The sequence below is a fragment of the Stenella coeruleoalba genome (assembly GCF_951394435.1).
Source record: "Stenella coeruleoalba genome assembly, chromosome: 10".
Lineage (NCBI taxonomy): Eukaryota > Metazoa > Chordata > Mammalia > Artiodactyla > Delphinidae > Stenella > Stenella coeruleoalba.
The window spans coordinates 86,946,629-86,967,043 of NC_137156.1; the positions used below are offsets into that span (position 1 = coordinate 86,946,629).

The 20,415-nt window shown below is 49.5% G+C and overlaps 1 long non-coding RNA gene across 1 annotated transcript in view; it reads right to left on the minus strand.

Annotated features, from left to right (window-relative positions):
• Positions 1-4,954: 4,954 nt before the first annotated feature.
• Positions 4,955-20,415, minus strand: part of LOC307192867 — a 90,937-nt gene continuing 75,476 nt past the window's right edge. The window contains exon 3 of the long non-coding RNA XR_013830191.1: positions 4,955-5,562. This is a non-coding gene — a long non-coding RNA (uncharacterized lncRNA). The remainder of the gene's footprint in view (positions 5,563-20,415) is intronic.

Sequence of the window (20,415 nt, forward strand, 5' to 3'; positions counted from 1 at the left end):
GACCACCTCTTTTGATTCCTACTCAGTAAATTACAATCACATTCCAGACCCATTCCTGTGATTATTCCCAATGAGTCGGTTGGGGTTTTGGACGTTCTGGCCGTCTTCAATTTCACAGTTGCCCACGGTCTCGTGGTCTCTCTTAAGGATGGGGTGGCAGGCTGCCTTTCCTCCTTTCAGTGTAAAGAGACTTCCCAGGGGAACACTACACTTGCCACCTCCCTTGTAGTTCTGTGTGGCTATTAGATTAAGCTCTAGCTGGAAGGAGTAACGCTGGTACCCATTCTGGATCTTGGCTTTAGAAAAAATGGAGGCGTCTTCTTGGTCCCTTTCCCCCCTTCCTGCTGGTTGCGAAGGTGCGAGACTGACTCACAAGTGAAAGCCATGTGGTGAGAAGAGAGTGATCCAACCAGTCCAGAATTGCCGCCTCTGGACTGTGACAGGACAGAGAAATGACTTGTACCTTGTATAAGCCACCGCGGTTTGCAATCTCTTCGTTCAGCTGCTTACCCTGTTTCTTAACTAATATAGAGAGCTACCACTAACCACTGGGTAGGAATTTTCCTTGGGCAACTCTAAGCACAATTTTATTTCCAAGAACCTGGGGCAGCCCCTCCCCGTCACTTTCTTGTCCCCATCTGATGCCTGGGAACCCACAAAAGGCAGTCACTTTGAAGACGTGCCTGTCCATGGCTATAAACTCAAGGATCATTTTGTCAGGCAGAAATTCTCAGGTGAGCACCTCACTCCAACATCTTCCCTTCAAAGTCACATGACAAGGAGGGTTTGGAAACACCTAAGACAACTGGGCTCCACTCCTCCTTTGCCCAGTCCCTAGAGTTTGCATCTTGATTCTTCCTTGGAAAGAGCATTTCCCACTGAGAGCCAACAGCTTGGCCAACACCGGCAGACATACTCCATTACAACTAATAACAGGACTCCAGCACTTCAGAAGCTGTTACTAATTGAGCCGCTAAACATCCCTATGAAGTAGGTAACTATTACGGTCCCCAATTACTGTCAAGAAGCTGAGTTGCAGAGACATTAAGTGGCTTGTCAGGATCGTGCAGTGGCGTCCAAGCAGACTAAGTTCCCTTGTGGAGACTGAATCTCAGCCCCAATCAAAGGAACTAGAATTGGCCTGAAGTCAGGAGACCTGTATTCTGTCATTAGCCACTGAGTAGAAGTCATTTCCTCCTGCGATGAATCGGGAGATTGGGACTGACATGTATACACTGATGCGTGTAAAATGGAGGACTAATAAGAACCTGCTGCATAAAAAAAAAATAATCAAAATAATTTAAAAAAAGTAAAAACAGAAAAGAAGTCATTTCCTCTTTCTGTGCATGCGTGCGTGCACGTGTGTGTGTGTGTGTGTGTGTGTGTGTGTGTGTGTGTGTAGTGCGAATAATCTGCTCACCCTCTGGGGTTTTTCCCACTGAGGGCGGAAGTGGAGTTTTCCCGTAAAGAGTAGACATCCCACTGTTAATTCTCCCAGGAAGAGCTTAATCCTGAGACCGGAAATCAAGACTTAAGGAAGAGAAAATACCCTCCTTATAGGGCCAAGACTCTGAGGTGAAGAAAGGCCCATGTTAGGATGAAGTATGGTCTCTGGGGTGTTCGCCAGAGCTGGGAGACGGACTAGGACACAAAGGGCGGGAGGGCAGGGAATTCAGGGCTCCTCTGTACACCAAGGTGCAGACACTGAACAAGGTGACAAGTGGAAGACAGCCCTGCCTGGCGGTGACTGCCTCATGCCAAGTTCATGGAGTGACAGGGCAAGGCCAGCAGCCTGGAGAGGAAAACGTGGGGGACTTGTGCCCAAGGAGGGGCAGAGCAGCACCCTGGGAAATGTTCCCAATCCACAGGGAAGCCCAGAGTGGGCTGTGCCATCATAAACTGGGAACAAACAGAAGCCACAGGCTGTGCGCTGGGACGGAGTCTGTCCTCTCAGACTCCTTCCCTCCCTCCTTCCCCCTCCTCCCTCCCCCATCCCTCCCCCTCCCTCCCTCCCTCCTTCTTTCCTTCCCTCCCTCTCTCCCCCTTCCCTCCTTCCTTCCTTCCCTCCCTCCCCCCTCCCTCCTTCCTTCCTTCCTTCCTTCCCTCCCTCCCTCCTTCCTTCCCTCCCTCCTCCCTCCCCCATCCCTCCCCCTCCCTCCCTCCCCTCTCCCTCCCTTCTTTCCTACCCTCCCTCCCTCCCCTCTCCCTCCCTCCTTCTTTCCTTCCCTCCCTCCCTCCCCTCTCCCTCCTTCCTTCCTTCCTTCCCTCCCTCCCTCCTTTCCTCTCTCTCTCTCCCTTTCTTTCCTTCCTTCCTCCCCCAGCCCTTCTTTTTTTCTCTCTTTCTCTTTGCCTGCACCATGCCGCATGCATATGGGATCTTAGTTCCCCAACCAGGGATCATTCTCGGGCTCCCTGCAGTGGAAGCGCAGAGTCCCCTTTGCTTAGCAGCGGCCAGGGAACCACTGGACTGCCACGGAATTCCTCTCAGACTCCTTCTCACTGAGATGCAGGAGCCAGAGTCCAGGCCTGCTGGGAATACAACCCCGAGGCCCCCGGGGAAGTGTGATTGACGATTTCACCCAATCCGTCTACACTGGCCCTGGGCATTGTCTACACTGGCCCCAGCCTGTAGGTGATTGGCTAAGGTTGGGCTTAGGGCAGAGGGCCTTCGGTGTTGAGGGTCTGGTTAATTCCCAGACAGAGAAAATGGGGCGTCCTGTGATCTCTCCTTCCTGTTCCCCATTTCTGTTTTAAATGAATTAAATTTTTAAGGTACAGTTTGATGCATTTTGACAAATATCACCACCACACCAATCAAGATCTAGAACGTTTCCAATCCCCTGGAAAGTTCCCTCAAGCCCCCTTCCAGTCAGTCTCCCCGCCCTCCAACAAGCAAGCGATATTCTGATTTTTATCACCTTTCTTTAGTTTTGTCTGTTGTAAAACTTGCCACAAATAGAACCATGCTGTATGTCCGCTCTCCAGATCCGTTTTTAACATGCAAACGATGCTTTCAATTACTTGCCATGAGTAAACATGTCACACCAAGAAGATCCAGTGCATTGATTCCCATGGCTGTGCAGCACCCCCGGCACACCCAACCGCGCAGACGTGAGTCTGCAGAGCCAAATACGTGAACCACGGTTGTTCGCTTAGCAGCTGGCCAGGCTGATCTCTCCCTTCCCCCACAATGAAGTCCTGAAACCTCAGGGCTTACATCCTCCCAACTCCCCTCCACCAGCCCCAGAACAGAGCGATCGCTGTACCCTGAGGGTCCTGGCATCCTGAGAGGTTCTATTTTGGGTTAGAATAACAATCCTGCATGCAGGAATAGAGCTGTTACAGCTGAACAGCTAATAATAATAAAAGCTACCATTTACTGAAGGCTCTCCAAGACGTGCTTATGTTTGCATATATTATCTCATGTCATTTTCACAGCCCTCACCTCCACCCCACCCCAGGTATTATCTCTACTTTACACAGGCCAGGGAGCTGAGGCTCAGAGATGTTAGAATGCGGCTTCCAAGACGTTAACGTGCAAATGATTCATCTGGAGTCCTTGTTAAAATGCAGATCCTTATTCGGGATGTCCTGGGCTGGACTGAGCGTCTGCCTCTTGTAAAAACTCCCAGTGGATGGTGATGGTACTAGTTCATGGACCACATTTGGAGTAGCAAGAGGTACCCTCTAAGGTCAACTACCAGCAAGGCGAAAATCTAAGATATGAACTCTGAACATCTGCTTCTAAAGCTGTTGATCTTAACAGTTCTGCTTATGTCGTGGGGAAAGAAGAGAAAAACTGCTCCAGCAGACAAGTGTTTTTGTTCAGCAAAACGCCTTGATGACTATGTATAAAATAGGTATCTAATAAGGACCTACTGTGTAGCACAGGGAACTCTACTCAATGCATTGTAATGACCTACATGGGAATAGAATCTAAAAAAGAGTGGCTACATGTATATGTGTGACTGATTCACTCTGCTGTACAGCAGAAAGTAACACAACGCTGTGAATCAACTATATTCCGATTAAAAAAATGTAAAGAAAAAAACAACACCCAAAACAAACAAACAAACAAACAAAATGCCTTTATGAAACAAGCGGTTATAGAACGCTATCCCTCTGGGTAAGGCAGGGTTGGAATAGAAATGTGACAAAGAAATAGTTAAAGAACACGGCAGGCGAAGTGAGCAGGTGAGTCTGGAGGTTGGAAGCTAGGGAGGGAAGGGGAGGGGAGGGGAGGGGAAGGAAGGGGTACCAAGATGGTGGGCGGCTGGAGCCCAAATGGAGAAGAGAAACAGCAACCAGCCCCTGGAGGTGGGAATGATATAAAAACTAACAGTTTTAAGATGTTTGCTCTGGCCTCCTATAAGCCCTTGATGTTGTCCGGACCCTTCAGCACAGTCTGTGCTATACATAGCCTTGAACTTGAGTTGGTATAAGTTTGGGGAGAGAAGGACTGGGGTGGGGTAGGGATGTGCCCGTAGGCAAAGATGAAGTAAATCTAAACTGAAAGTCAGAGCCAAAGGGAGTTAGGGGAAGGGAGTCCCCACCTCCAACACTGTTCCCCACCAACCTGCTGAGAGAAATGCTGGGTTTCCCACTGCACTTGAGCTGGGGCTTCAAACTCATCTTGTTTACAATTTTACGAGCAGTTACAAGAAGATTTCATATCTTTTTTTTTTTTTTTTGCAGTACGCGGCCACTGCTGTGGCCTCTCCCGCTGTGGAGCACAGGCTCCGGACACGCAGGCTCAGCAGCCATGGCTCACGGGCCCAGCCGCTCCGCAGCATGTGGGATCCTCCCGGACCGGGGCACGAACCCGCGTCCCCTGCATCGGCAGGCGGACTCTCAACAACTGCGCCACCAGGGAAGCCCAGATTTCGTATCTTTTATTTCATTTATTCCACATAACAGTCTTGGGTGGCAATAGGGTAGGAATCATTGCCCCCATTTTTCAGATTCAAAAATCAAGGCTGTAAGCAGGGGGGTGAGCATTGGAATTTTCCGAAAGTCACAGCTACAAGGTGTCAGAGAGATGGCCAGAAGTATGCTTTTCAACCCTCCCTGTGAATCAGAATCACCTCGGAGTGTTTAAAGAACGCTCACTGGGTCTGGATCTCCACCAGGCACTCGAATTCTGTGTAACTAGAGCTGATTTCATTCTGTTTATCTAGCGATGGGCCCAAGCATCAGTATTTTTCCAAAGATTCTCACGGATTCTACTGTTGAGTCAAGATGAGAACCTTACACTAGATGATACATGTAAAGTGCTTAACTAAGAGCTGGGCGCAGGTAACAGTCAGCCTCAGTTAACACCAGCAGCTGCGAACATTTTTACTACTCAAACCCAAACCCTCTGAAACCGTGCTGTCAACCACTGGTTCTCAGAGTCTAGCCAGCATCAGAATCACCTGGAAGACTTGTTTAAAACAGATCACTGGGCCTCACCTCCGGAGCTTCTGACTTCCTAGGTCTGGGGTGGAAACTGAGAACGTGCCTTTTTGACAGGCTGCCTTTCCTGGTGCTGCGGATCCAGGGACCACACTCTGGGAACCGACCCTGCAAGCAAAGTAAAAGAAGGTGACTCAGAAAGCTGAGTTCTCTTCCATCTTTCCAGCTCGGGGTGAAATGGCCACGTGGGGGCTCTTCAGTGCCCTGCCATGACAGGCGGGAGGGCCTGGGGTCGAGGCCACCTTTGGCCAGGAGCATCCTCTAGCATGTGTGCCTGAAACTGCTGGCTAGTGGCCGACCTTCCGGGAAGGGGCCCTTTGATGGCTGAAGGGAGGCTGCGACTGATAGAAAGCGCCTGTAGCCTAGGCAACGCAGTCCAGCTCCCACGACTAGAGGCTACTTGACAAGGGGGTGGGGGGGTGAGGAAAGGGAAACGTGTAAGGCGAGAGGAGTCTGATGTCAAACGTTCTGAATGTCTGCACGCTCATACCCGTTCCCTCTCACACACAGAGACAAAATTATGTATGTTCTTTCAACCTGCGTTGGGAGAGGTGAACCACGGGAAGGATTCTAGAACCTTCTCGAGATTTTCTGCTTTGAGGGAAAAAGCCACTCTATCCCATTTGAAGCTGTAAGGGCATCATGTGAGCACCTCCCACCACTGCCGCCTGCCTGCAGTCTGATCAGACCTACGAGCTCCCATATGGCATCTGTGGGCATTAGGGAACCCAGGGCATGAAGAGGCCCAGTGCAGGAACTCTGACCAGTAGAGAAGCTCCGTGGTGGACAGCGGCTCACTGTCTGGGTTAGAGCTTACTCACTGGGGGCACACAGGGTAAGAGGCAAAGAAGCAAAGGTCATGGGGTGAGACAAAAAGAGTAGGAGGGACTGAGAAACTGAGTCACCAGTAGGACAGAGTCTCTGGAGTAGGCAGCCCTTTCTGAGGGGATGACAAGATCTAGTCACTAGAACTGATGACATCTCCTAAGCCATATTCTCTACCGGCCTCTTGCCCATAAAGCTTGTTTGCTGAGCGGAGCTAATGACCTCCTCCCACCCCATCCCATGGAGCAGGGATGCAGGTTTGGGTCTAATTCGAAGATCGTATTGAGGGCTTCCCTGGTGGCGCAGTGGTTGAGAGTCCGCCTGCCGATGCAGGGGACGCGGGTTTGTGCCCTGGCCGGGAAGATCCCACGTGCCGCGGAGCGGCTGGGCCCGTGAGCCATGGCTGCTGAGCCTGCGCGTCCGGAGCCTGTGCTCTGCAACGGGAGAGGCCACAGCAGTGAGAGGCCCGCGTACCGCAAAAAAAAAAAAAAAAAAAAAAAAGATCGTATCGAGCCACCATCCCCAAAGGCATAATGGGGCATACAGTGACTTCCAAAAGGCCATGCACACATGGGTGTGGCCTCCCCTTGTCTCCTTCCATGTGGCTGAGCACAAAGAGCCAGGACAACTCCATCCAGTTCTGTCTCTTCACATGTCTGTCCTTCTCCCACCCTTACTCCACCTTTGGACCAATGTTCTCTCCCTCCCTCTCTCTCCTCTCACTCAAGAGCGGGTCTGCCCTTCCCTCTCAGTGCAGCGGCACGATTGGAGATTCATGTGTGGGCTGCTTTTGTCCTAGGTGTCCCATGAACTTGGGTAATAAGTTTCGACAGCAGAGCTCACCAGAGCTCTGCACTGAGATGCAGCGGGAGCTCGAGTTAAATAGAAAGGTATTTTACTCAGGGCCCTTTTGCCCGCCAGTAAACAGAAATCCAATTCAAAGTGGCTTAGAGAACAAAGGGCTGGCAGGGGGGCACCTGGGGAGGGTTGAGGAGGGGAGGAAGCTGCATCTGCTTAGGATGCTTCAGGCATGGCTGCAACCAGGAGCTCCAACAATGCCATCAAGGCTCACTGTTTCTGCATTTCTCCCCTCTACCTCCCTGCATCCTTGAGTAATGAGCACCACCATTAGCAACTCCAGGCTTCCATTCTACCAGAGGAGATAAATGGAGCCCTTCATGTCTCACACCAGGCAGGCGTCCTGGGAGGCCTCCTCTGGCCAGCTCTAGTCACAAGCCTGTCACTGCACCCGCTGATGGACTGGTCAGGCCTGGTTTTGTGCCAACCCCTGGTCAGAGAGGGGGCGAGGGCTGGTCCCCAAAGGAGAGTCAGGATCCTGTTATCGCAAGAATGGGGAATGAATGCTGGGAAGGAAAACCTAGCAAACTCTGACTACAACGTATTCCTTAGTTTCATTCTCTCCACCTTTGCCCTTCCCAAGGAAGGGTGGTCTTGGCCAAAGAGCATCTCCTTAATACCGCCCAACATCACCAGCTACCTGTGCCTGGCCACACGCTTGCTGGCATGGTTTCCCTTCTGTCTTCCCTTCTCCCCGTAATCTAGAACACAGGGTAAGGGTCTAACATACCCTCGCCAGCTCCTTCTCTAATTTGTAAGGTAACACTCAGCCTCCATGACATAATCCCCCCCCCCCAGCCTCCACATGGCCTCAGGGCACAAAGCACCTGCATGCCAAGGGTTTTCTGGGAGCTCCTCCTTACGCAGAGCCCCCTGGGTAGCTCAGCGGCTCCTTGATAACACTGCTTCCTTGAGCCCCAAGGCTTCTAGAACAACAGGAAAAACCCAAGATCCAAACTGCAAATAATATCTGCGTTTCTGCCAGCACATAGCTTAGAACAAAGGCAAAGATATAGGGGCTCCTTTTTGATAAATTCTTCAAGGTGATCCCTTCTATCTATCTGGAAGGAATTAATCACATATATACACAAAGCATGTGAAACTAAAAGCTTATCAACTCCTCTGTCATTTGTGACGGAAAAGAGTTAGAAACCATCTAAATATCCATACAAGATTGGTTAAACAACGAATGGTACGTTCACACAGCCATTATGCAACCAATAAAAACAGTGGAGAGGAGTATAGCATCATGGGAGAAAAGAGGATATATTGCTAAGTGGAAATAGAGTAAAATCCAACTTCTGATTTTTAAAAATTGTACACACACTGCTGTAGACTGAACTGTCTGTCCAAAATGTATATGTTGAAGGCCTAACGCCATGTGGCTGTATTGGGAGACAGGGCCTACAAGGAGGTAATTAGGGTTAAGTGAGATCATGGGACTGGGGCCCTGATACAACAGGATTGGTTCCTCCTAAGAGGAGAAACCAGAAAGCTCACTCTCCCTCTCCACCATGCAAGCACACAGTGAGAAGGCGGCTGTCCCGTCTACAAACACAGAAGAGGGCTCTCGCCAGAGCCCAACCACCCTGATCTCAGACTTCCAGCCTCCAGAACTGTGAGAAAATACATTTCTGTTGTTTAAGCCACCCAGTCTATGGTATCTTGTTACGAGAGCCCTAGCAGACTAATATGCACATGTACATAGATGACATAAATTTACACTAACAGGGATTATCTCTGTGAGGAGGATTAATGATGACTTGAGTTTCTTCATTTTATTTTTTTATGTTTTCCAGACTTTGTTACAATGAACAACTACTATTTTTATAAATGCATAAAATCAATGTCATCTTTCTATATGTCAATAATGATAACTTATGGATATTACAAAATTAGTACATGTTCAAAGAAAAAATTGGTGGTTTTATATTCTTTTTCCTAATCTGTACTTTCTAAAATTTCTACAACGAATATATATTAATTTCATTTTTTAAAAGTTATTCTCAAAAAGATTTTCCCCTTCCACATGAAATCATCCATAGGGGTCATGCATGAGGTCACACATGAGGTGTGTGTGTGTTGTGTGCATGTGTGTGTATGTGAGAGAGAGAGAGAGAGAGAGAGAGAGAGAGAGAGAGAGAAATAGAGACAGAGAGAGAGAAGGAGAGAGACCTCATATCTTAGGGTTCTTTCAACAAACTCCAACTGATAACCCACTGCACGTCTGGTGCTGGGCTGTTTTTTTTTTCTTCAGTGCCATCATTGTTTTCTATTATTGTGTAACATTATTAAGACCAACTTCACAGCTTAAAACAATGCCCGTTTATTTGCTCGCAGTTTCTGTGTGTCCGGAGTCCTGGCCTGGCTTAGCTGGGTCCTCTGTCTAGAGTCTCACCAGGGTGCAATCAACATGTCAGCCAGGGCTCAGGTCTCATTAGAGGCTCGACTGGGGAAGGATCTGCTTTCAAGTTCCTTCAGGTTGTTGGCAGAAATCAGCTCCTTGTGGTTTAAGACTGAAGGTTTCAGTTTCTTGCTAACTGTTGGCCAGAGGCCATCCTCAACTCCTAGAGGACCACATGGGGATCATGCCTACAAGAATCCCCAACGTGGATTCTTGCTTCCTCCAAGCCAATAAGGGATGCAGAGACTGCAGCAACATCTATGTACTGTAATCGTGTATGTTCCGTCATCACGCTGTGTTCTACTGGTTAGAAGCAAGTCACAAGCCCTGCCCACACTCAAGGGAGAGCATCACACAGGACATAACCACAGGTGGATCACAGGGCCATCGTAAGCATCTGTCACAAACACTGTATTTAATGTTATTTATTATATGTGGCACATTTTAAAAATGAGACAATGGAAGATTTTTTCATAGTCTGTCCTAGAGACTTATTTTCACAGGGCTTTAATTCCCTCTCCTTTTTGTATCTTTTGAGACTTTTACTCATATTCTATTTGTCTTACTATGTAAAATTTTTAATGAAGTATAAACATACCTATAGAAAAGAGAACAAATCATAAATGTATATACCAGTTGATGACTTTTCATAAAGTTGTGACTTTTCATACCCACCAAACCAGCACTCAGATCAAGAATCAGCACACTCCCGCCCTGGAAGCCCCCTCCTGCTTCCAGGCGGTCAGTGCAAGCCCCACCCTCTAAAGGTGTTCCTCGCAGAACTGCACTTGCCTCCTCTAACTTCTTCATGCCTGTCGGCCCTACTTATGAAGTCATCCCATAATAGGGATTTTCGGGCTTAGGAAAAAGACCTGCTCAGCCAACCAGGACTAAAAAGAACCTCTGCTACAGACCTGATGCTGACAGAAACAATGCTCTGGCTCAAGCAGGATTGAGCTGCTGGAATTTTCAGGTTGATGGCATCCTCTCCAAGGGAGAATTGGAAGAAAAAACCCATGTTCAAGGAAATTGAAGGCTAAGAGAGGAAAAGCTACTGTCAGGTGCTCCTTTGCTCCTTGAAATAAGTTCCTGCTTCTGGACTTAAGTGAATTACTCCCCAGGGAAGTAAAGAAAACTTGCAGATGTAACTGGGAAACTCAGAATTCTCTAAGGCAGCACTGTTCAATAGAAATATAACGCAAGCCACATTATGCAATTAAACATTTTCTGGTAGCTGCATGAAACAAAGTAAGAGAAAGTAAGTTTTAAACATTTTAATAATTAAATATTAAATAATAATTTAATTTTAACAATATTTTAATTAAATATAACCTAAATAATATTGTTATAACCTATAATCAATATAAAACTATGGGGCTCCTCTGGTGGTACAGTGGTTGAGAGTCTGCCTGCCGATGCAGGGGACACGGGTTCGTGCCCTGGTCCGGGAAGATCCCACATGCTGCGGAGCGGCTGGGCCCGTGAGCCATGGCTGCTGAGCCTGCGCGTCCGGAGCCTGTGCTCCGCAACGGGAGAAGCCACAACACTGAGAGGCTCGCGAACCGCCAAAAAAAAAAAAAAAAAAAAAACTATGAATGGGATATTGATTAGATATTTAAGTACAATGAGATATTTTACATTTTTATTGTGCTAAGTCTCTGAAATCCAGTGCTTTAAGTCTAGTGTTTTACACGTAAGTTCAGAGTAGCCACAGTTCAACAGCTCAGTAACATGTGTCTGATGACTACCATATTGGAAAGTGCAGTTCTAAGGAATCGGAAAGAGATGCGAGGACGTGAGCCAAAAAAAAAAAAAAAAAGCCAATTTAAAAAATGCTCCAAGAGTGGGTTGCAATGATATGCAAGAAACAAACATGCATTCATTCATTAAACATTTTTGCATGCAGGGGATAGAACTCAAAGCTTCTGCCCTCAAGGACCTCATCATCTAGCAAGGGAGACAGACCTGAATAGATTATTATAACACCAGGTGGCAGACGCAGCGCCAGAGATAATCACAAGGGAGCACAGAGATGCACCATCCATGGGGGAGGGAGGCTGGAGAACAGGACCCTAATATCACCACCCATTACGACGGGTTAAGGTCCCTGAAATTCTCATCATTTATGAAATTCTCATCATTTCAGGAGCTCTGCGTCATGAAAATAACCTGGTTAAAACGCAAATACCTACTCAGGCAGGGAGAACACGTAAACGCATGCATGCCCATTCACATGCATTACTTTTTGAAACCAGATTTATTGTGTTGTTTAGCAGAAAACAAAGCTGGAGGTATGACAGAAAGATCTAAGACGAAAGGCTTAAATGTGGAGGATTCAGAGCCCAGAAGGCTTCTAAGATAAAACAGTAAAAGGAGAAAGGGAGCAGTGAAAGATTAAAGTGTCAGGCAGAGAGACAGGAAACTGCCCAACTCTGCACTTTGAGAAACTAGTCCAGACCGATGTCTTTTGTTATCCTAACATGTGATCGCCCAGAGGTCCTCAACGTGTGGCCATCAGAGCTCCTGCAGCAGATTCACCTGCAAATACTACTAAAAATGCATAGTCCCAGGCCCCACCCCAGACCACCTGTCCAGAAAGTATTACTGTTCCCAAATCATTCGCTCCTTCTTTCCTCTAAGATGATTATTCACCTTTGATACAAGAGTGGCGTGTCCCCTATAGGGGTTGTTTCTTCAGTCCGTGTCCTTAAGTGAAGAAAGTATGGCATACTAACTGATAAAATAAAAATGTTACTGTTTCACATTACGGTCAACATGTACTGTGAGTAAGAAACAAAACCTTTTCTTGTTACAAGCCACTGAGATGTGAGGAGTTATTTGTTACTGCAGCATAACCAAGCCAGAGGTGACTGATAAACCTACTGACTCAAAATTCCCAGAGGAAGTGGTGGATCCTAGGAATCTGCATTTTAACATGCTCCGTGTGTGACCCTCATTCTCACTAATAACATCTGAGCAAAAAATCCTCTTTGAGAAATGAGCCTTCCATCAGCTAGACAGTTAAATGTTGGCCACAAAACAAATGGACATTCAGAGTTTTAGGTTTCAGTAGTGCAGCATACCTAGGAGTCTTACTTCCTCAGTCCATCACAGTCCTAGAAATTAAGGAAAACTAAAGCAAGGCGGCGGCAGCCTCAGTAGCTCATCAGCAAGCATTATTTGAGTTCCTGCTTCATGAAGGGCACTGGGCCAGGCGCTGCAGGCGAGTTCCTTGCACCAACACCGAGAGTCCCCAGTCCTCCAAGACTTGTCATCCACGATGCCCTGACAGTGGGAGTTCTCTCAGAGTTGGGCAGAAATGGGCTTCCCTGGTCCTTTGACAAAAAAGCGGCCTTGGTAGGAGGGTGAGGGCGACTCTCCTGAGAAGGTCGGCTCCCGTTCCAGAGTGGGAGGCGGGCTTTGCTTGCCCAGAGCAGCCATCCACTTCTAACAGAGACGGCAGCTGCCACGCTTCTTCCAAAATACAAACCTGACGGCGAAACGCCCCTACTCTACACTCTCCGGACTCCTTACCAGGCAGGGAAAGCCCTTCATGAACGAACCCTGACTTCCCTTTCTGGTCTCCTCCCCACAGCGACACCCCCCCTGCCCCCTCCCAGGTACTTCAGCCACCTAAATATTTTTACAGTCAAGTCTCCACCCTCTCCTTCCCACCTCCGGGCTTCTGCACATTCTTTTTCCCTGTCTAGAACGTGATAGACCAGGTAACCCTAGGGCTCAGTACATATGTCGCTTCTTTTAGGAAGACTTTTCTGGCACCACTGTGTCCCCAAAATGAAAATGAAAGACTAGGCGAGGTGGCCGTCCTACCTGCTCAGCCAGCGCCCTGCACTTCGTCTCTCCTTCACGACCGCCACGGGTGGAATCTGTCCGTTTAAACGTCCGCTGCTCTACTAGCCTGGAAGTACCGAGGGGAGGGGCTCTGTCTTGCCCACCACGGTATCCCCTTCAGCTGTCACCTTGCCCATCACATGGCAGGTGATCGGTAAATATTTGTGGATGGAATGAATAAACAAGGAACACAAAAGCCATCAGAGCCGCTCCTTTCTGAAACTACTTTGGGCTGGGATGCAGACAACTCTTAATGCATTTCTCACTGTCCCATGAATTTGTCAATAACTCCTCTCTTCCTCTCCCCTCTTCTCTTTGGTGGGCTCCTTGGGGTTCTGGGCCTGACCACCTGCTGAGCTGTCCCTGGGCTGAATGAGTGCCCGGGAAGGGCAGCTCACTGGACTCATGCCCTGTTCACTGGGCACCTACTGTGTGCCAGGACGCCAAATGCACATCTCAAAGAATGCTCCCACCAACCCGGGAGGCCAATTTCATTATTTTGTTAACCCTTTTTTTTTTTTGGCGGTACGCGGGCCTCTCACTGCTGTGGCCTCTCCCGCTGCGGAGCACAGGCTCCGGACGCACAGGCTCAGCGGCCATGGCTCACGGGCCCAGCCGCTCCGTGGCATGTGGGATCTTCCCGGACCGGGGCACGAACCCGTGTCCCCTGCATCGGCAGGCGGACTCTCAACCACTGCGCCACCAGGGAAGCCCTGTAACCCTTTTAAAGTTGTACAATACAGCATTTGAACTGACAAACACCAAGAGCATAAACACAAGGCTTCACAAAGCATGACCCACAAACAGCTACTGAACCACCAGCAAGGTGAGTGAGTTTCCACTCCAGAGCCTCCAGGACCCATCCTGCCGCAAGCTTCCCCCTCCCCCTCCCAGTAAGCACTTGCTTGCTTCTTTGAAGGTACCTAAGTGTGCCTCCCCAAATAACAGAGTATTGTGCTTTTGAAAATCTGATTGTTAAAGTGTAACTGACACACAACAAACAGCACGTAATTACAGTGCAGGTTTGGAGGTGGATATTATCTCAATTTGTCAGACAAGGATAGGGAGGCCCAGAGGTGAGGTGGGCTCTTCCAGGACCCACCCACCCCCCACCCCAACACCCAGAGCAGCTTTGCCTCCGGACCTCCAGCCTGGCTCCCGCCCCCCACCACACCCCCCAGCCACCTCCTATCTCCGTGTGGGAAACCACGGGTGACACCGCCATGGCCCCAGCAAGGCTGGGATGGGGGAGTGGGAGAGTTACAGGCTGGCAGGAGGGCTCGGGGCTACTGGGGTGGGATCCAACCTGGACCCCAGGAACTCTGTGAGGACTCTTCCCACTCTGGTTGTTCTCGGACACCCCCCACCCCACCCCACCCCCCCGCCGCCGGAGGCGGCTGGGGCTGAGGGACCCAGCTCAGAACCATTCAGGCCCTCGTTCTCCTAAGGAAAACACCGAGAAAAATCTGCCGTGGTTTCACTAACAAAGGAGAGTGTGAAAACGCTCTGGGGATTCTCCTCATTCAGGGTACGTGCAAGGAGCACAGCAGGTCAACAGCAGGCAGCCCGTGGTTCCAATCCCATCTGTCTTCCTGCTGGGGACCCTGGGTAGGGTCTTTGCCACCCTGATCTGCCTCAGTTTCTCCCTTCAATGGGGGGGGTGTCACAGCAACCCCTATTCCTGGAGCTGTTGGAAGAATCCATGGAGCTGGCTGTAAAGCACTTAGCGTGGTGCCTGGCACTCAGGAAGGGTTTCATTATTATTATTATTTTTTTTTTTTTTTTTTTTTTTGCGGTACGCGGGCCTCTCACTGTTGTGGCCTCTCCCGTTGCGGAGCACAGGCTCCGGCCGCGCAGGCTCAGCGGCCATGGCTCACGGGCCCAGCCGCTCCGCGGCATGTGGGATCTTCCCGGACCGGGGCACGAACCCGTGTCCCCTGCATGGGCAGGCAGACTCTCAACCACTGCGTCACCAGGGAAGCCCGGTTTCATTATTTTAAAAAAATCATTTCTTATTATTTTAGAATTTTTATTTTTTATCATCAATAAAAAATTACACTGCATGAGAGAGTGAAAGGGGACCTTGGGCTCTGAAAACCCCTCAAGCGTGTGCCCCAATGCCTCTGTTCTGGAGCGTTCCAGCAGGCGTGGAAAAAATTCCCACCCGCCACCCTCCCGAGGACCCTGACCCTGACGGCACCAGCTGCAGAGGGGGCCACCGAGCCCTCGGTGGGGCTGACCAGCAGGAGGCAGGGGGCTCATCATCATCGAAACGGTCCCAGAAAGCCACCTGGCCAGGAGGCCACTGGAGTGCCAGGAAGGAGTGCCAGGGAAGGATGGGGGGACTTCGTGGGGCTGCGTCATCCAGCAAAGAGCAGCTGGTCCCCCACCCAACCCATGTGCACAGCTCGCCGCAGCGACCCCATCCCAGGCACCTGGCCGCTGTCAGCCTCCCTGTTCGCGCTCCCAGGGCCAGCCTGGGTGCCCAGGTGAGGGATTAGGTGCAGCTGTGCACCCCTCGCCACGGGGCCAGGGTGTGGGGAGCAGACGCCCTCTCAAAGACACCTGGTGGGGGGGTGAGGGTGTCATGTCAGGACGCAGGGGACACCGTGGGAACCTCAGGCCGAATCCTCAAGTGACCCAGGACATCGAAGGGCACGGACACTGGGGAGGGGCCGAGGGGGCGGCGTAGCCTCTCTCCCTCTGCTCCCTGCACCCCTGCTTGGTGCTTGGTTCTTGCTCCTCTTTCTCCTCTCCCCTCCCCCGTGCTTGCCTCCCTTACCCTCCCCTCCCTCTCCCTCCCAGCCCTTTCCCTCCTCCTCTGCATCTCCAAAGACCAATCGGTTTCCCAGGGCTGTCATGACAAGTCTCTACAAACTTGATGGCTAAAAACAATAGCAACTGATGCTCTCCCAGTTCTGGAGGCTGGAAGTCTAAGATCAAGGTGCCCATGGGGTGGTTCCCTCCGAAGGTTCTGAAAGAGAATTGGTTCCTTGCTTTTCTCCCAGCTTCTGACGGCCAATCCTGGGCATTCCTGGGCTTCTAAACACATCACCCCAATCCCTGCCCTGTCTTCATATGGCCTTCCCCTCTGTGTGTCAAAGCTCGCTCCCCTTTCACAGATACAGACCCCAGGCACTGGATTTAGGGCCCATCCTAGTCCCAGGGTCATCTCATCTTTAGATCTTTTAACTTAATTACATCGGCAAAAACGCCTTTCCAAGCCAGGTCCCGTTGTGAGGTTCTGGTGAATACGCATCTTTTGAGGGCCACTATTTAACCCACTAAACTCTTTCTCCCTCTTCTCTCCACTTGCCCGGTTTTTCGTTTCCGCCCCCTTCTCCCTCCCCCTCCTTTAGCCTCCCTCCCTCTTCCTCTCCATCTCGCTTCCTCTTTCTCGCTCTTTACTGACCGTAATCTCGTGTGAATTTATAGAGCTGGTGCCCAGCAACCAGAATTTAATTAAAAATTCTTGGGAGAAAGGATTTGACTGGGGCAGCCTAGTTAGGTGTCCAATCAGCTGTGGGCTGAGGGGCAAGGTTCATTCCCAGGTGGTTAGTTACCAGGTGCAGGCAGGATGGCCTGGCCCCTGCGAGAGGTTGTGGCGCCCTGGACGGACCCGCCTCTAAATGGACGCAGTGTATGTGTCATCAGGACTGGCTGCCCCGTGTCTGTGGGTAATGCGGCATCAGCTGAACTTCAAGATCCCTTTCTCTTGCTTAGATTTAATAAATCCACTCTGTCTGGAAATCTGCTCTGTCTGGGCCTATATTCAATGCCGGGAGGTAGAGAGATTTTTCTAACTTGCTTGACTGTGAGACTCACGTCGGGGAGGAAGATGTTTTGTTAAAAATGTAGATTATCAGGGGCCTTCTCTAGAATCTGCATTTTAACATTCTAAAAGATCTTACAGTCAGAAAAATGTGGAAAATATCACCATAGGGTAGAGTGTCTTTCCAATGTCAAAACTCTATTTCTTGTTCCCCAAAAGTCTGTCCCCTAATCACAAATTCTTCTGAAATTCAACCAACCTAAAGAGAAAATTCAGTGAAATCGTGCAATGCCAGACCTGGGAGTGCAGCATTAGCGTGGCTAAGAACGTGGGCTTTGGTGCTACTGCACAGACCTCAGCCTTCTGGCTTGTGACCCTGGGCTCTGTGACTTGTCTAAGCCTCACGATCATCTGTAAAGTAGGGATGGTAATATTCTCATTGGCTTGTTGTGAAGATTAAAGACAGGAGTAAACACAAGAGATTTTTCGAGCATTTCCTCTGTTGAATGTTCAAGCTGGGCCGTCCCCCGAAGCAGCCAGCGCTGCAAGTGGCAGCTGTGGCAGAGAACGAAGGGCCTCGCTCCTGGGGCTGAAGCCGCTGCCGCACCTGGCCAGGTAGCCGAGGGAGCTTTACTTAACAGAATTAAGACGCTCCGAGGAAAGAGAAAGAAGGGGTAGCAGGGGATGAACAATGGGTTAGAAACAACCACATCTTCTTAGGGGCATCTCAGCAGTAACTGAATTTTTGTTAACGATTCTCAAATACACAAGAGACCGGTACCATGCACGGCATGTACGCACTGCCCAGCTGCAACAGCCATTATTTGCCATTCTTGTTTCATCACTCTCCCTTCCTCATCAGCTCCAGCGCCCCGATCTTGGAGTATTATAACGCAATTGTTTCACTTTTTTTTTTTTCTTTCTTAAGTACACTTTGTTTCTTAGAGCACTTTCAGGTTCACACCAAAACTGAGGGGAAAATCCAGAGACTTCCCTACAACCCCTGGCCCTTGTACACACCGCCTCCCCACATCAACACCCCCGACCCGAGTGGTACATTTGTACAGCGAGCGATGAATCTACACTGACACATCTTTATCAGCCAGAGTCCACAGTTCACCTTAGGGTTCAGTCTTGGTGTTGTACACTCTATGGGTTTGGACACATGTAGAATGACATGTAACTGTTGCCCTTTTAAATGCCACGGTGTGTAATTCTGACAGATACCACCTGCCATGACATTATGAGCCTCCTGATGGGGTGCAGTGGAGAAAGCACAGGCCACCACCTACAAAGGAGTGCTGCTACAAACACTGAGCCCGAATTGAATCAAGCTCTGGAGTTTACAGGGACGACAGGCAATGGTGGGGGGCAGGGCACGTTCAAAATCACCACCTGGAAACAATCAGTTAAAACTATACGGTGGCAAACTCAACAGGCCAGAGACCCCAGGTTTTCTTGTTTTAAACTAATGAATAGCACAAAAAAGGGAAGGAAAACTGTTATAGATGAAAACAGACTAAAGAGACCTATCGACCAAACGCAACGTGGGGCTCGGGAGAGAAGTTTAGTTCTTGCCTGGAATAATCCAACCGTAAAGACAGAGGGTCTGGGCATTAAATGGTAACAGAGGATTATTGTTAGTTTGGGGGTATTATAATGGCATGGTGGTCTTTATTGTCATTTAAGTCCCCACCAGCATTTCTTTTGACCTAAACACACAAGGAACAGACTTGGAAGTGACCCAAGACCTTGGGCCCCACGTGGGCTCCACCAGGACATCACTGGTTGCTGGGTGAGTCACTCAGCATGGCTGGGCCTCAGTGTTTTCATCTGGAAAATGTGCAGGTTAGAAGGGATTTCATCTGCAGTCCCCCACCTCCCACCCCCAGCACCTTGACAATGTCAATTCCAGGGTCATCTCTACACTTCTTCATGCTGACACCCTCCTCGGATCCCAGAGGTCCAGCACAATGATCTCATGGTTCAGACAAACCGTGCTTCTATTTATGGATCACACTAACTTCATTGTTTCCAGAGACAACATTATTGATTCCCATTTAGCTTGTGGGCCACTCTGAGATTCTTATCTTTCCTCGCCCTAAGAGCCTGCGAGGCTCAGCCTCGATCCAGGGAATAACACTTTCTGATTCCTGTCTCCTTACTTTTCCACCTTGTCAAGGTTATTTTAGCTAATAGGACCCATGTATTATTTACTATTCAAATAGGTGTGGTCACTCTTACTCAAGATGGGTAGATCGCAGACTGGCTCAGGTAACCACAGACTCATGATAATAAAAATACCTTCCAATTCCACAGAGTGGCTCAACATTTTAAAACACATTTGCGTGGATTTTGGCCTCCTTTTAAATTCACAGTCACCCTAGCTTAGAGTTGACAAGATAGGTATTCCTTTTTTTTTGGCTGCGTCGGGTCTTAGTTGCAGCACACGGGCTCTTCGTTGCAACGCACGGGCTTCTCTCTAGTTGTGGTGCATGGGCTCAGGAGCATGTGGGCTCTGTAGTTGCGGCACTTGGTCTTTTTAGTTGTGGCGTGCGGGCTTACTTGCCCCGCGGCAGGTGGGATCTTAGTTCCCCAATCAGGGATTGAACTAGCGTCCCCTGCACTGCAAGACGGATTCTCAACCTCTGGACCACCAGGGAAATACCAAGATAGGCATTCATTCATTTATGGTTGCATTGGGTCTTTGTAGCTGTGCATGGGCTTTCTCTAGTTGTGGCGTGCTGGGGCTACTCTTCCTTGCGGTGCACAGGTTTCTCATTGTGGTGGCTTCTTTTGTTGTGGAGTACGGGCTCTAGGCGCACAGGCTTCAGTAGTTGTGGCTCGCGGGCTCTAGAGCGCAGGCTCGGTAGTTGTGGCACACGGGCTTAGTTGCTCTGCAGCATATGGGATCTTCCCGGACCAGGGCTCGAACCCATGTCCCCTGCATTGCCAGGTGGATTCTTAACCACTGTGCCACCAGCGAAGTCCTCAAGATAGGCATTCTTATCCCTATTTCATGGACTGAATAACTGAGGTTATGAGGTAGTGCAGTGAGAACTCAATTAAGAGTCAGGAGCATGGGTTCCAAGCCCAGATTCTACCACTAACCACCTTTATGAGCTTGGGTAGGGCTGGGGCCCTACCAGGCTACAGTTAAATTGACTACACATTGGATTCGCCCAGGACAACCCCAGTTTATGCCTGTTAAACCTGTGTAATTATCATCCGTGACCTCTTTTACTCTAAG